This window comes from Panthera leo, chromosome D4 (genome assembly GCF_018350215.1).
Source record: "Panthera leo isolate Ple1 chromosome D4, P.leo_Ple1_pat1.1, whole genome shotgun sequence".
NCBI lineage: Eukaryota > Metazoa > Chordata > Mammalia > Carnivora > Felidae > Panthera > Panthera leo.
Window position 1 is genome coordinate 46,120,134 of NC_056691.1, and position 15,667 is coordinate 46,135,800.

Here is a 15,667-nt window from a genome sequence, read left to right on the forward strand (position 1 = left end):
CCCCTAGACTGCCTGCCCTTCAAGGAACTCCCAAGGTTGTCTTGGAGACTTGACTCTGTACAGATAGTTGCTTCAAGAGGAGGAAAAATGTAGGAAGATGTGGTGCTTAGGTTTCAAGTAGACATCTGTACTCAATGAAAAGGTAGAGCTATTGTATTCTATTGATCAAGTACAGGTATATCATGTTCGATGTATTTCTCCACTCCATACACTGTCCATGGTGATAAAGGTGTCTGTCTAGGAAGGGGGATTAGGAAATACCTGCTATGTTTGGGACAAAGCCAAATCACAGGATTAACATCTGCCTCTTCTTTCTCCTACATCCAGTCTCTCTTTTGATGAGAAGAAGAATAAACCTCATTCTTGTTCAGATGTAGCGATCAAGGAAAAGACTTCTGTCTTATTGGCTTCAGATATGTTATCAGCACGTAAAGAATGGAAAGCTGCATTAAAGGAGGCTTCCCTTGGGAAGAGAGGTAATGAGATACAATGAAAGAGAGTGGGTATTTTTAAAATCATAGCAACCTAGGATCAAATCCTGGAATTGACACTTTTCAGTGGTGTGGCCTATGTCACTATTTTGAGCACCAATTTCTTCTTCTGAGAAATGAAGGTGATTCAGATTACCTCCAGAGTTACCATACAGATAAAATGTAAGTAATGTAGGTAAATTTATCACACAAGTAGACATAAAACGAGCTGGGTGAGAAAAGAGTCTTTTTATCTCCTTTTTTTTTTGCCCAAGCTCCCATCCCTCCTTTCCCTCTTCTCTTCCCTTTTCTTCTCTTTTCCTTACTTTTTTTCTGTGCTAAAGTTTTGCACAAGCTCCACAGTTATGTATATGTCTTTGGTTGCAGCAACCATATATAAAGGAGACACTGAATGTTTGCATTCATTTATATGCTGCTATAAGTATTTCATTCTCACAAGTTTTAGAGGGAAAAATTTGGCTGCTGGTGAATTGGTGAGAAAGAAGCAGTTATTTCTGAGGTTTAACTTTGACTCTGGCATCAGAGAGACAGTCTTTCACCACTGTTGCAACTCCATGCTTCCAAGAACTGCTGAGCTGAAGCACTTACCACGTGTGATGGATTAGCCAAGTGCAAGTATGAAGTGAGCAGAGCATCTAGAACAGCTGTACCCACTGCATTACAGATGCTAAAATGTATCATAATTATTATTTATTATGATTCTTATAGCTCAGGTTAAATCGTACAAAATTCCTTATATCATTTTATGATTCATACTGTCTTCATCAAAGAAAGTATGTTATAAAACATAGCCAATTAGTAACAACAACAGTGGAAAAGAAACAGGGTCCTGCTATAGAACTTCCTCCTAAATATTTTCCCTTTAAGGAGATTTTGAGATACAGCTTTTCTGTGCTTAGATGCTAGATGAACAAATATTATGTTGGAAACCCAAGGATGACGTAGATTACTGGGTATAGTTTAGAGCTGGATTTCATCAACAATTAATTTGTCACTATCATCCTGTAAATGTCTTTCTGTACTAACCTCACTGCCCCAGGTTGTGTACCTCTAAGGTTGATGATGGTAGGAAATCTCTCAGCTGGGTCAGGCCCTAAGGGGTGAGGGAGTTGGCCAAAGGACACATACCATATTGGCTCATCATATTGGCCTAACTCTCCTGATCCTGCATCTCTCAACAAAATCTCTTTTTTTACTTGTCTTTTGTATAACTCCAGTGGAATAATTTTATTGAATTGCTTGAAAGAGACTGCTTATGGGGCAAGTCTGGTCATTAGGATTCTCCATTGGATTATTAGGTTTCACAATCAATGTCATAAATTGCATATACCCTTTTCTTGGAGTAATGGTTCATTCCCAAGTCCTTTTCAGTTAATTGTCTTTACTTGCCTCTTTTAAGGTTTTTCTGTGTTTGTTTTGTTTTGTTTTGGCTCTTTTGGGGATAATTTCATGAAATATACAGAGTCAGCAATCCATTTCAGCAAAGCAGTAGGACAAATGAATGGATTTTTGGACTGCCTTGGGTGACGGAATAAGATATTTGGGAGAACACTGGAAAAGTGGGGAGGCTGGAAGGGGTGGATATGTGAAAATGTTCCATGGCTTTAGCCTCAACTCTACCCTCCTTTGTCACTTTGGTGAGCATTTTGACAATGAGAAATATTGATGACAAACTTAATCTTATTTGAAAATGAGAATCCTAACAGTGCTTGTCTCATAGGGATGTTGCAAAAGCCAAAAGAAATAATGTGGGTAAGAGGTGTAATACTGTGCTTTTCATTGTGTGAAGGCTCAACAAATATCAGCTCTTCAGATATCACTATTACTCCACTTTTAAAATGCTATTGTTAAAATCATCCCAATTGGTGTTTCTAAATACTTTCTAATAGCTAAGCTAATATGCTGTGAAGTTCTTCTAGGGTTAGAGCATTCTGGTGAAGCATATTAGACACTTTCCTGAGTCAATACTTCTTTTTATGACAAAAATTATATGCCTATTTGGAACGTATCTAACCCCAAAACAACCACCTGAGGGAGTGGGTGGAGACAGGAAACAACTTTTTAGACATTAATCCTAATTGGATAAATTTACAAAACAGCTCATTGCTACATCCGAAGGGTAGTTTTTATCTAAGTGGAATGACCAGAGAATGTAAGAAAATTTCTTCCTGTAAGAAAATGTAAGAGAATGTAAGAGAATTCCTGTAAGAGAATGTAAGAAAATTCCTTGGGCATTTACCCAAGAAATGCTGCCCTTCAGAACTGGGTCCCATAGGTGCTTTACTCACGAAGCTTCTTTGTCTCCTCCTTTTGGAGCTTTTCTTTCACACCGCTCCCCCATGTCACCCTCCAGTAACTGTCTGCTCTTTCATGAAGGGCCACATAGGGACTGACCCACAGACCAGCTGGAGCACATGGTCCAACATTTAATAGCAAGGCAAAATGCCAAAGCCTCAGGGCGCCTGAGTGGCTCAGTAGGTTGAGCGTCCAACCTCGGCTCAGGTCAAGATCTCATGGTTCATGGGTTCGAGCCCCACGTCGGGCTCTGGGCTGACAGCTCAGAGCCTGGAGCCTGCTTCAAAGTCTGTGTCTCCCCACCTCTCTGCCCCTCCCCTGCTTGCATTCTGTCTCTGTCTCTCTCTCAAAAATAAATCAAACATTAAAATTAAAAAAATGCCAAAGCCTCAAGCAGAGACGAAAGAGAAACATAGTTTCCTTCATGGGGAGCTAGAATGGCTCTAATTCAGATGAAGCCCCAGAGTGAGACAGATTTTAATTTCAGTATCAGTCAGTTCAGATGATACATTTGCTCATAAGCTTAGGCTGTATAATGTTATTAAATAATACGTATTTCACAGGATTGTAATGAAGACGAAGTGAAATAATATCTGTAAAGGACCTCACAGATTGGCCAGCATGTAGTAAACATTTAATAATCAGTTGCTCTTCCTGCTTTTCCCTCATAATACTTGGTTTCTGACCTCTTTGCAATCACAAAAGTCAGTCTTCCGCAGACTTCATGACAAAGACTTAGAGAAGAAAAACGGTCTGAACAATTTAGACAACTGTCTTTTCCCCTAAAACCAAGGGTGGCATGTTTGTTCTAAAATACCTAGATTGTCTGTACAGTAACACTTTGGTTTGTGAGCAGAATTTGTTCTGGGGACATGCTTGCAATCCAAAGCACTTGTATATCATAGCGAATTTCCCCATAAGAAATGATGGAAACTCAGGTGATTCCTTCACAACCCAAAAATATTCATATAAAAATGATCACTGTAATGTAATATAAAATAATAAAGAAAATACAAAATGTAAAGAAAAATAAGCAAATTAACCTGCACTTACCTTTGAAAACCTTCGTGGCTGGTGTGAGGGAGACAAGAGAGAAGAGGGTTATTACGTAGGACGACTTTCACTATCATTAACGGAATCACTGCCATCTATTGGCTCAATGGAATCTTTCTCTTTTCGTGCAACTTTAACAAGGAACCTATCCAATGACACTTGCTTTTGCCTCCTTTTGAGGATTTCACGGAAATGTGACATTGCATTGACAATCACCCACAATCCCTCAGTGGGAGAGAGAGAGAGAGAGAGAGAGAGAGAGAGAGAGAGAGAAGAACCATTGGCTCAGTTGTGATCATGTGACTGTCGGCGTCACATACTACTCGTATTGCAAGATATCACTCATTTATCAAGTTAAAATTTATTAGACATGTTTGTTCGTCTTGTGGAACACTCACAGAACAAGTTACTTGCAATCCAAGGTTTTACTGTATCACTTAATTTACTCAGGTGCTTGGTCAATCTACACTTCTCTTTCATGCAATTGGAAAACATTAAAAAAGTTGTACATACAGGGATGCCTGGGTGGCTCAGTCAGTTAAGCGTCTGGCTCCAGCTCAGGTCATGATCTCACAGTTCACGAGTTCAAGTTCCATGTCAGCCGTGTGCTGACAGCTCAGAGCCTGGAGCCTGCTTCAGATTCTGTGTCTCCCTGTCTCTCTGCCCCTCCCCACCTCGTGCTCTCTCTCTCTCTCTCAAAAATAAATAAAAATATTTTTTAAAAAGTTGTATGTACACACACACACACACACACGTAAGTTTATATGCTATACCTTCTGTAACCTTTTGCTCATCTGTTCTCTCCGACTTTATAAGCATGTGAGGTGGGTTTTATTTTTTATATTTTTTAATTTAATTTTATTTTTTAAATTTTTTTAACGTTTATTTATTTTTGAGACAGAGAGAGACAGAGCATGAACAGGGGAGGGGAAGAGAGAGAGGGAGACACAGAATCCAAAACAGGCTCGAGGCTCTGAGCTGTCAACACAGAGCCCGATGCGGGGCTCGAACTCACGGACTGCGAGATCGTGACCTGAGCCGAAGTCGGATGCTTAACCGACCGAGCCACCCAGGCACCCCTGTGAGGTGGGTTTTATATTTCCTATTTTATAACTAAAGGAATAGGGGGCACAGGGAAGAAGCAACTTGACTGAGCCAAAGGCCTTGCAGCTGATTAGGGATAGAGCTGGGGTGTTCTGACCCCTTGGCAATTTTTCTTCCTCCATACTGCTCTGAAGACTGTGGAAGGGAACTGCACTTGAACTTGGCGCCAAAGGATTCCCAGCTGATAAGTAACCAAAGGAAACAGCGTGGCTGAAATCCAATTAAAAGTTAAAATCCCACTGGGCAATCTCTCCTTAACTGACGACAGGAATTGCTGTCACTGCCCTGTCTCGCCACTTTGCAAACAGCAGGGATGTTAGCAAGAGCTCACGGTGAACAGCGAATGCTTCCCAAGGGAGCAGTGATTGCTTTGGCTGGATTCTGCCGTGGCTTTTTTCTGGTGATGAAGAGGCTGTAGTCAGCCAATCAGGGGCGGTAACCATTTTCTAATAACCACCTCAGGCTTTTGGCACCAAATTCTCTGGCACTGTCTGGGGAAGCTCTTTATGCTACTTCATGCTACTTGTCAAGTCAAGCTGTTTGTCTCATTTTTCTGGGAAACTGGACGCTTCCCGTCAAATCGCTCACCTCAGTGGGATCCAGCCAGCAAAGTACTCCAAGAGGATGCTGATTGTCTGTGACATGTTTTCAAAAATGACCCCAGTTTGTATGGCTTTCCTATGGTCCCATGTTGTGTGAAATCAGGATGTGGTCCTGAGTTAATGACATCAGGAAGCACTCTGATGCTTGTATTGCCTTCTTGGTTTTCTTGAACCTCACATGGACTGGCTTCATCCTGTGCGGGAGTCCATAGCTCTGCACCTTCCCTCTCCACTTCCCGTGCAGGCCTTCCTCTGGTTTGTGGGCTGTTAGGCGTCCTCTTGTTCCTTCAAGGCTCACACTGAGCCACTGGTCAGAGTTTTTGTGGGTGGTTTCTGCTGCCTGCTTATCATCCAACCCCAGTCTCCGGTGTTCCTTCCCAGTTTTTAAGCCTGCAATAGCTCTTTCCCAGTTTGTCTATAGCTTGCCCTTTCAACTCTCCCTCCTGCCTTCATAGTAGGTAAGAAGGAGTTACCCTCCTTTTCCAAACCTTGATTTTGCAATACCGTCATTTTTGCCGAATTGTGTTTATAAGACTAATGTAAGTAGGTTAAACTTGGTATCGGTTTGATGACTTCGTCAAGATTCCTTGCCAGGTTGTGTGTGTGTGTGTGTGTGTGTGTGTGTGTGTGTGTGTGTGTGTGAAAGAATCTGCCTAAAATCTTTGCTAATCTAGTTTTCTCCTAAATGCAGTTACTCATAATGCCTCCTAAAACAAATTCTCTACATTTGTCATTTGGCAGCCTCCTGCTGTCACTCTGGAGCATTAATAAGTCTGAAGATTAGTCTTCATAACAGAAGTATGAAAGTTCTGATGCAGGTAAATACCACTGAAGACTTGAAATTTCGAGGAAGTTTGGAGACTTTTGTGGAGACTCTTAAGATGCTCTCTGTCAGTTACCACAGTGAACTCTCTCCCCCTAGTGTATATTATGCTCACACTGAATCATTCCATGCGGGTACCATATATGTTTCTGATCTGGGTAGATAAGCCAGATTTATAGATTTAAAGGAGTCTGTATCAGCTGCTGCCGGGAAGTTTTTCTTTCTTTAAGAGCCCGTGAAACTTAATCCTTGACATTTCAGGAGCTGCAGTTTGTAATAAAATCAACTTTAGTCTAGACCATGGTTATATGGTCCTAATAACATGGTAGAAATAAAGGGCAAGCCCTTATTCTAATTTCTGACATCCCTACAAATTTATGTTGTATGTCTTTAATTGAAGGATTTATTGCCTTTCCCAATAAAAATAATTGCAAATTTTAACACTTTCCTCCAACCAAAAATAAAATTATAAGGCTTTATTACTTTTCCATTGCTCTTAAAGATTTCAAGGTTGTCTGGGGGCTTCCCGAGGGCATTTACTGTGGTCTGATTCAGTCATTACTTTATCCTCAGAGACTTAGATGGCATCCAGAGCATATGGAAAGTGCCCAATGAATGAAATGGATGAATGAGTGGAACCAGATAGAACCAGAGTCACCTTTTAGTGGCCTACCTGTATAATTTCCGGGTAATGTAGTATTTTAAAAGGGACAGTGATAACACATTTCTAAAAGGAGATGAAGGGCATATTTAACACTTTCCAAGAAGAAGGAATGCAGCTTCTATCACTTGATCTAGGTCTTTGATTACGGAGGCATTGAGAATTCCCTGTGGCTGAACATGGGCAAAACTTTTAAGGCGAGCTGAGGGCTCAGGCTGCCTGGTGGACATCAATACTCCCATGGAGCACTTTCCAAGAAGAAAAGTGTGGGCTTGCTGTCTTTTCATCAAAACTCCTAGAATTTGGCTGACTGCCTGGTTTATCCCAGGACATTAGTCAGCCCACAAATCCCACATTTGTTTATTCAGTCCAGAGCAAGTGAATACTGCCATTCTCCCATCTCCTTTGTTGGCAAATGCTTTGTTAACCTGAATTGAGCTCTGCAACACAAAATGAAGTGACTAATCTTTTGGGGGGTTCCCCCTCCCAGATTCTCTTATGAGCAACTAAATTGATAGGCCACAAAGCCCCATACTGTCGTTTTCCCTCATGCTGCCCTTTTATTCTGATGGTTCCACATTGTACTTAAGGAAACCAATACCTTCCAGAGTGTGGTTGAAGTGGCGCCACCATTAAGAAAAGGAGGTTACTGAACTTTTTAGTCTTGTGAGAAAATGTTAGCAAGCAAAGGGAGTTGAGTTTGATTATTTATGCTTACGCAGTCTACTACTGGGCATTGGCAATAAGTGTCACCTTGTACTCTCAGAAATTTTTCCAATTCTGAACACGTGAGTCTGAAAGCACAGGAGGTAGGAATCTTAACACAGACAACCAATTTGGATGACCACATAGTTCATATGTCGTGGGTCTGGAATAGAATTTAAAAAGGATGTATATCCTTAATCACTAGGCTATTTGTGTATCTTCAAAGATCTGTAAAGACCTGGAATTTTCAGCTAAAGTTTAAGGATCTGTGTTTCTGAATTGTCATTGACCACGAAAGAGCGGTTAGTTTGGAAGACAGTTGAGGTACAACCTAGTACACAAGAGAAGAGGGGATAAAGGAAATCATAATATTTAACACTCTTGCCGTAAACCCCAGCCATTTTTACAGCATGTTGTACATAGCAGCTGAGCAGATAATTCTCATTAATAGTTAGGCCTGTGGAAATTCTGTTTGGTTCATAAAGCTTTGATTCTGTGTTTACCATTGATAACCTGTTTTTTTTCTCTCTCTCTTCTTCCTTCAACTCTTGACCAGAGCTACCTTCCAGAGGATTTCTTTCTACCACACTCTTCCTCCCCAGTGTGAGAGAATACAAGTACATGTTGATGTTTGAAGCAAGAACATTCAAGAACTTCTGCCTGACTTTTAACCCAAGGCTTGGATTAGTATAATCTTTCTAGTTTTTAGTGTGAGGCTCAGGGATCACAAAGGTTGCTTCATCCATGAGACTTTTGTGATTTGTTATTCTATTTTCAGACCTGAGATCTGGAAGAAACCGAAATGGGTTTTAAAATAGCCATTAGCTCAGGAGATACATAACCAAGGCCTGTGGCAAGAGCTTTGCTTTCATTACCCTGTTTTTCAGTCATATAGTCTGAAAAAAAAGAAAGATATTAAAAAAAAAGTTTGTTTCCCAAGAATGATCACTCCCACCATTTTCCTATAGAGGAACAGGAAAATGTGTAAATAATTCCTGGGCTTGAGTGCAAATGATGCATGTGCTGGAAAACAGAAATCTAAAGTCATAAAAGATTTTGTCCTTTGCAGATACTTCTCCAGACGTGAGTTAGGTATTTTTGGATTTGACTCATTGCAAATCTTCACTGCAATGAGTCACCTGGATGGCTCAGTTGGTTAAGCATCCAACTCTTGGTTTAGACTCAGGTCATGATCTCACAATTCATGGGATGGAGCCCTGTGAGGCCCATGATGAGGCTGCTTGGGATTCTCTCTCTCCCTCTTTCTCTGGCCCTCCCACCCCCCGAATCTCTCTCTTAAAGTAAATAAATAAACTTAAAAAAAGGAAAATCTTCATTGAGCACCTTGTGCATACCAAACATTCTGCTATGTTATGAGGGTTTGGGGGCCTCCACTATAGTCCAACTGGGGTACAGGAAGGATGAAGAGAGACTACATGTAAATATAGCACAAGGCAAAATAAAATATGGTATACAACACGCTATGGGATATACTGGGGGAGGAGGTCCTATTTTATTAGTGGAGTCAAGATATGCATTACCAAGGTCATGGCATTCTTGCTGGGTCATGAGGATAGAATCTTGGCAGATGAGGAGGCATTCCAATGCAAGAGAATAATAAGAGCCAAAGTGCAGCTGTGAGAAAGTTGAAGGGAACTATGACTATTGCCAAGCAGGGTAGGGGCAGGGAAATGAGGGTGGCTGGGTTTATATAATGAGTACTGAGTCTCATGCACACAGTTGAGCGTGCCACCCTCCTTGAACCACTGTTTACTGCAGAACCATGGCTCCCCCCTGGCTCTTCACTAGTCTTACCACTGCTTCTCAGTCACCTTTCCTGGCTGTTCTTCCTCAGCCTGAGCTCTACATATTGAACGGCTTCAGCATCCCATTTTTAGCTCTCTTCTCCTAACTTGCTATCATTTAAATACTAAATATTTAACATCTACATGACAGTGGCCTCTAGATCCATAACTCTCCCTTGACCCATGCCCTGACCTCTAGGCTATATATCAAATTGTCTGCTGGACATCTCCACTGTGATAATTTGTAGGCCCGGATTAGAACTCTTGATTCTTAGCTTCCACCCAAACTCCTCTGCTTTGCTGCTGGAAATCCTCCTCTTCCACCAGTCTTTCCCATCTTAGTTAATGGGCTCGCCATCCACCTAGTTGCTTAGGGTCCCCTGAACTTGGAGTCACTCGACATATGGCCTTACCATTTAATAACACATATTGTGAGTTCACTTCTACCCCACCCCACACAAGTGGCTGTTGGTTTTTGTTATAAGCCTCATGGTGGTAAGATTTGCCTCCAAATGCACATGAATTGTTGAGACAAAAATAAATATTAAATTTAAAAAATTGATTTTCTGGAGATCGTCTCTTGATTCCTTTCCAGAAATTAACTCCCAAGTTGTCCAGAAGAGCCTTGTTTTCTTCAGTTTGCACGCACGTTGCAATCTGTTTTTCACATCTTCCAAAAGAGTTTTCACATTCCCTCGCCTTTCAGACCAAGCTGCTGTGGATTAGGTACACAAATACATGTCCTCATATATCTGTCATAATAGTGAAAATGACAGTAACGATAAAAATAATAGTATTCCTACTGCTAGTAGGACTCAACAGCATCTATTCAACCTTGCCATGCACTGTAATAAACACTGTATATTCACTGCTGGTTTAAACCTCACAGTGGCCCTCTGGGGTGGATACTGTCATTGCCTTCATTTTTGACCCGCTTAAGGTCACACAGATGGGAAGTGGCAGAGAACCAAGATGTGAACTTATTTCTGCTGGACTCCAAAGCCCATGTTTTTAACCGAAAGTAATTTAGAACACTGCACCACTGAACAAAAGTCGTGGCAGCTTCTAGTTCATAGAATATTTTGGCTGACCACACTCAAGAAGACATAAAGAATAGAGCCCTAGAAAGGTGGTGTAGTTTCATGAATCAATCCTATTTACCTACCTTCCGTAGGACTCAAGGTGTATTCTTATGTAATTTTATCTGGGAGGGCTGCCCCAAAATTGCCGTTCATTTCATTTTCTCCCCTTCTCAGTCTCTCCGATGGTCACCTTCACTGACATCAGAAATATAAAGAGAGAAACCAGGGAGAAACATGAACTTAACAGGAAAGCAAAAAGAATTATTAGAAAAAAATTCCCGGAGAGAACCATTCTTTGCAGCCCTTTCAAATATTTGTTTCTTTTTGGATTTGATAGTGAGAGTACCACACAAGCATGAATGAAAACAGAAAGATATTGAATCAGTCAAGATAAGCCAGGTTATGCTGTGGTAACAAGAACCTCAAAATCTCAGTAACACTTAAAAAACAAAGGATTATTCTCATTCATGACACATGCTCATCCATGGTCACATCAACGGCTTTTTTTATTCAGCATCAGTTTGTACCCCTATCTCTTCCTTCTGGTCATAGGCCCATTTTTTGGTCTTTCTGTAGAAACTACCCCAAGGAAAATCTGAACACAGAAGTTCTCTGAACTGTTGGTTTTGTTTGAGGCTCTAAGTGCTTCCCTGCAAAGCTGATTACCCCCCAGTGCCTTCTTCACTTGGGATCTGGACCATCTTGTGGTTGAAATAGTCTAATATGTATTTCTTGGAGATATCTTTGGCTCTGAGAGTTCCCCCAAGTGAGACAGTATTCTCTAGTTTCAAGCAAGGGTTTTGGAAGCAGATGGGAGTCTGAGGTGGCTTTGTCATACTAATTGTGTGACATTGTGCAATGTCTTAACCTCTCTTCCAGCTCTAGTTTCCTTATTTGAACTAGGTTGTCATTCATTATTTGAACAGGGGGAAGTAATTGGATTTGAGGGAAGGCAGGAGATAATATTAGTAGAAATTGTTGATGAATTGGGTGAGGCAGAGGGAGGAGGCAGGATGACTACCAGGTTTCTATCTCAGGCAACTGGGTGGTGATGCCTTTTATTCAGGAGGAGATAAGAGAAATGATGTGTGTGTGTGTGTGTGTGTGTGTGACAGAGAGAGAGAGAGAGAGAGAGAACCACACAGAGAGATGGACATACAGAGAAAGATGTCAAATGTCAATTTTGGACATGAGGATCTGAGGTGCTTTGTTGATAGGTATATAAGTGGAAATTTTGAGTTGAAGTTTTATTTTATTATTTAATTAAAAAAATTAAAAAATGTTTATTTATTTTTAAAATTTTTTTATGTTTATTTCTGAGACAGAGAGACCCATGAGTGGGGGAGGGGCAGAGAGAGAGGGAGACACAGAATCCGAACCAGGCTCCAGGCTCTGAGCTGCCAGCACAGAGCCCAATGTGGGGCTCGAACCCATGAACTGCGGGATCGTGACCTGAGCCGAAGTCAGACGCTTAACCGACTGAACCACCCAGGCACCCCATGAAGTTTTAATGATATCTAGGACAGAGGTCTGGACTGATTAATAGAGACTTCAGAGTCCTTTGCATAAGAGAGATAATTGGAGCCATAGTAGTAGATGATATATACTTCTGAAAATGAGGAGACAAGAGAGCCTAGGGTGAGGGTTGAGAAATTTTCTCTTTAATAGCCTCATAGGGTAGAAGATTCTTCAAAGTGAGTTTGCTCTCACGATACCACAATTTTCCTCTTACATTTCTGTACATCCTTTTTCTATCGGTGAAGAAAACGATTATGTTGTTTGCTTAGAGTAGGGAGGCAGGCTCTGATAGGGGTCCTCAATAGGGATACTTAGGTTTAAAATAATGCCCAAGGAAAGTAGGAAGGACAGTTGATCAAGTGAAAGGATTGAGGAGATGTACTGAAGTTCTAAAATCAGATGCCATATGTTTGTCATGACAATAATCTGAGTAGTTATAACATATTCTTCAGGAGTGTTCTGCTTTGAGGTACCAGGATGACATTGACCCTATGTTGGGAGTTGGCCTGATAAATTCAATACAGGGAGATACATGCATAGATTTGAGGACAATGGTGGTGAGTAGTTCATATGCCCAACTGTTTGTAGTTTCTTTAGAGGAAGGCTGAGAGACTGTGGGGGAAATTAAGACTCAGGAACTGAAGGACTCAGTGAGTTTGAGGACTAGGTGTGTGCAAGGGAGGATCCTGAAAGGCATCTGGGTCAGAGAATGCAATGTTTGCAGTTAAGATTTTGGGTGTGGAGCCATTCTTGGTGATGACAAAGTTCAGGATGTTTCCCTGGCAGCGTGGGGGAGTCTAAGCTGAGTGAAAGCGAGATGTGTTATTGTGTATTTGAGGTCAAGGAACAGTTGATTGAAGGTGTTGGGTGGATTGCCTGCAGAGATACTGAAGTTTTCTAGATGTGGGCAGGAGTGGGGTTGAGGAGGAAAGAGGAGTGTCCTGCCCTAAAGAATGTAACCAGAAGGTCAGCAGATGATAGAAACGTAGAATTGTACATGGTAGTATAATCAGATGGCATGGATACCAGAGTGGAACTCTGGTGGTTCTAAAGTAGATCAAAGAGCTCATAGCTTGTCACTCCTACCCTTAGTTCTATGGGAGGTGAAACACATAGCATAATGTGGGGAGATGCTTTGCTTTTAAGTTTTTTTTTTTTTCCTTTTACATAAAGTAAGGAGATTCCCGAAGGCATAGTGGTTTGAAGAGAGAAGCCAGAGAGAGGAAGTACAGAAATTAAGGGGTTAAGAACAGGGGAGGTAAACTGGCCTTCTTCTGGCATAGGAGGATTATAGGAGTGGAAACCTTGATTGAAATTAATTGACCACAGATATTCCAAAGACGGAGTGAGTCATTTGGTGACAAAGATGTCTGAAGGTCTGAGGTGGGATCTGGCCCGGTCATGTGTGGGTGGGCTCGCTGTGTGGGAACTGGGGTCATGAAGGATGTGAGCATGGTCTGTCTCCTGTGTGCAGGGTGGAGGGATCAGGCCTCTTATCCCTGGGGTGGTCTCATGATGTGATGAGTGGCCACATGCAAGATAGTTTCACTTAACATCTCATCTCTAGCCTCATGATAAAGCCGAAAGGCGGCCACAGCGATCAGGATAATAAAATATCTGCCTTTCTTCCATCCCTGGAGCTGAGAAGATTCAGTGAAGTCATTTGTGGAAAAGCACTTTAAAAACTGTAGTTGCTAGATGTGTGTTAAGTTTTATTGTTACCCACACCTTTGATGTATTTCTCTGTGTGCTCATCTGTGTATGTGTAACATATTCCCTAGGATAATAAGAGCTTCCCGTTGATAAAGCCAAGATTCTTTATTTATAGCGTTGGGCTGGCACCTGGGCTGATTCTCTTCGGTGATTATGTAGTCTTGATGTGGACTGGCATCTTTCCCTGGAGTTGGTCTCCCTCAGCAACTTCTCATGGCCAGAAGCTCCATCTCTGTATCTTTCTGTTACAAAGCCTGGATTCCCTTCTAGACCACCCACCAAGTTCCTTGCTCCAGGCTTAAGAACGCCTCCAGCTCCTGGCTCATTTGCAGAGCTGAGCTGACTGGCATGCCTTAAGCCAAGATTGCCAGGTTCCCCTGGATGAGTTGACAGAAGACATCCACAGGAAAGTGGTGCTAGACTCTGAGAATTGCAGTTTGAAACTGTCTAAAATCTTTCACGGAGACAGGCAGCTTTGATTCTAACCAAGAGAAAGGCATTCCTTTCTGAGTATTTCCTACCTCCCTTTGAAATTGAACTGAGACTGTACTCGAGTTTTTAGATGTTGGACATTCTTGGAAGGGGAAAGGCAGCTTCTGTGGTGGAATAGACTTTTTAAAGGGTAATTTCCAAGCAGGTTCATTAGCTTTGTTCTATCATCACTTTCCTACAGATGGTGATTTTGTTTTCCTTTCACGGCCTGGGACATGGAGACTGTTCTTCTGCAGAAACCACATGCCTTAGAGTAATGGGGTGCACCTGTCTCTATCGTGCAGCGCGATACGACACGCTTGGTAAACGAGGAAGAAGTGCCCAGATTATTTTTAGTAAAATGTGATTTCGTCTCGAGAGAAGAAAACTCGGTTATATGTTCCCTTTTCTCTCTTAGCTTACAACATTATGTGATGTATGTATTCTATGCTGGGTGGGCTCATACCCCTGCCTCTTCATTCCGGAATAAGGGCCATTTTTGGCCTTCAGGTAGAAACTGCCTTGAAGAATCGCCTAGAGACAGAAGTTCTTTGAACTGTCACTGATTTTGTCTGAGGCTTTGAATCCTCCCCTGGAAGGCTGGTGACCTCCCAGTGCCTTCTTTCTCAGATCGCTCATGTTGACTTCTCTCCAGCAATTCTGATTTTATCCATTTGAATCTCCCCTGACTTCCTTTACAGCACCATCTGGGTGACAAAGAGTTGACATTTACTAGGTAAACATTAATGTGTTTAAAATTCTCGTTCAACTTACATTTTCTGCCTTGGTAATGCTGCTCTTCTGGCTTCTTGAGAATTTGCCAAACTCTATGCTTATCCTTTATCACGTCACTCCAAACTGCGTGGGGCATTCCCCTCAAAGCACAGGGATTTGGGAGGTGAGGATTTTTGTTAGAGTCTCCTTCTCTAGAATCAGCTTTGGAAGAAAAACCCCAGTTTCCAAGGATGCACGGAATTTTTGAATCCTCATTTTTTTTTTGTAAGTCAGGGAAAATTTAGCATGAGTGTTCCTTGTGGAATGGTACAGGCTGTTACGTTCAGACAGATCGTAGCATGGATTTTTCTTACTATAAACAGACAGACGTATAGTGCATCTTTTATTTAGGAGACTGGACTTAATCATTGCCATCTTCAGTACTTAGTGGTGTTGCCAAAATGGTGTGGTCAGAATGAGGGAGGGAATAAGTGAAGCTTCAGAGAAAACATGAGCTGGGTTGAGTCGTGTAAGCCAGTGTCTCAGCTTTCTCACCTAACGCAGCACCGAAGTGTGTTCCTGCGACCACAGAGTGCCGATTTAAAAAGAAACTGAAAAAGGGGCGCCTGG

General features: G+C 41.7%; 1 long non-coding RNA gene across 5 annotated transcripts in view; it reads left to right on the top strand.

Moving 5' to 3' along the window:
- LOC122205667 overlaps positions 1–15,667 on the top strand; it is a 95,179-nt gene that overhangs the window by 23,523 nt on the left and 55,989 nt on the right. For all 5 annotated transcript variants that reach the window (XR_006196184.1, XR_006196183.1, XR_006196185.1 and 2 more), the window contains one exon: positions 328–476. This is a non-coding gene — a long non-coding RNA (uncharacterized LOC122205667). The remainder of the gene's footprint in view (positions 1–327; positions 477–15,667) is intronic.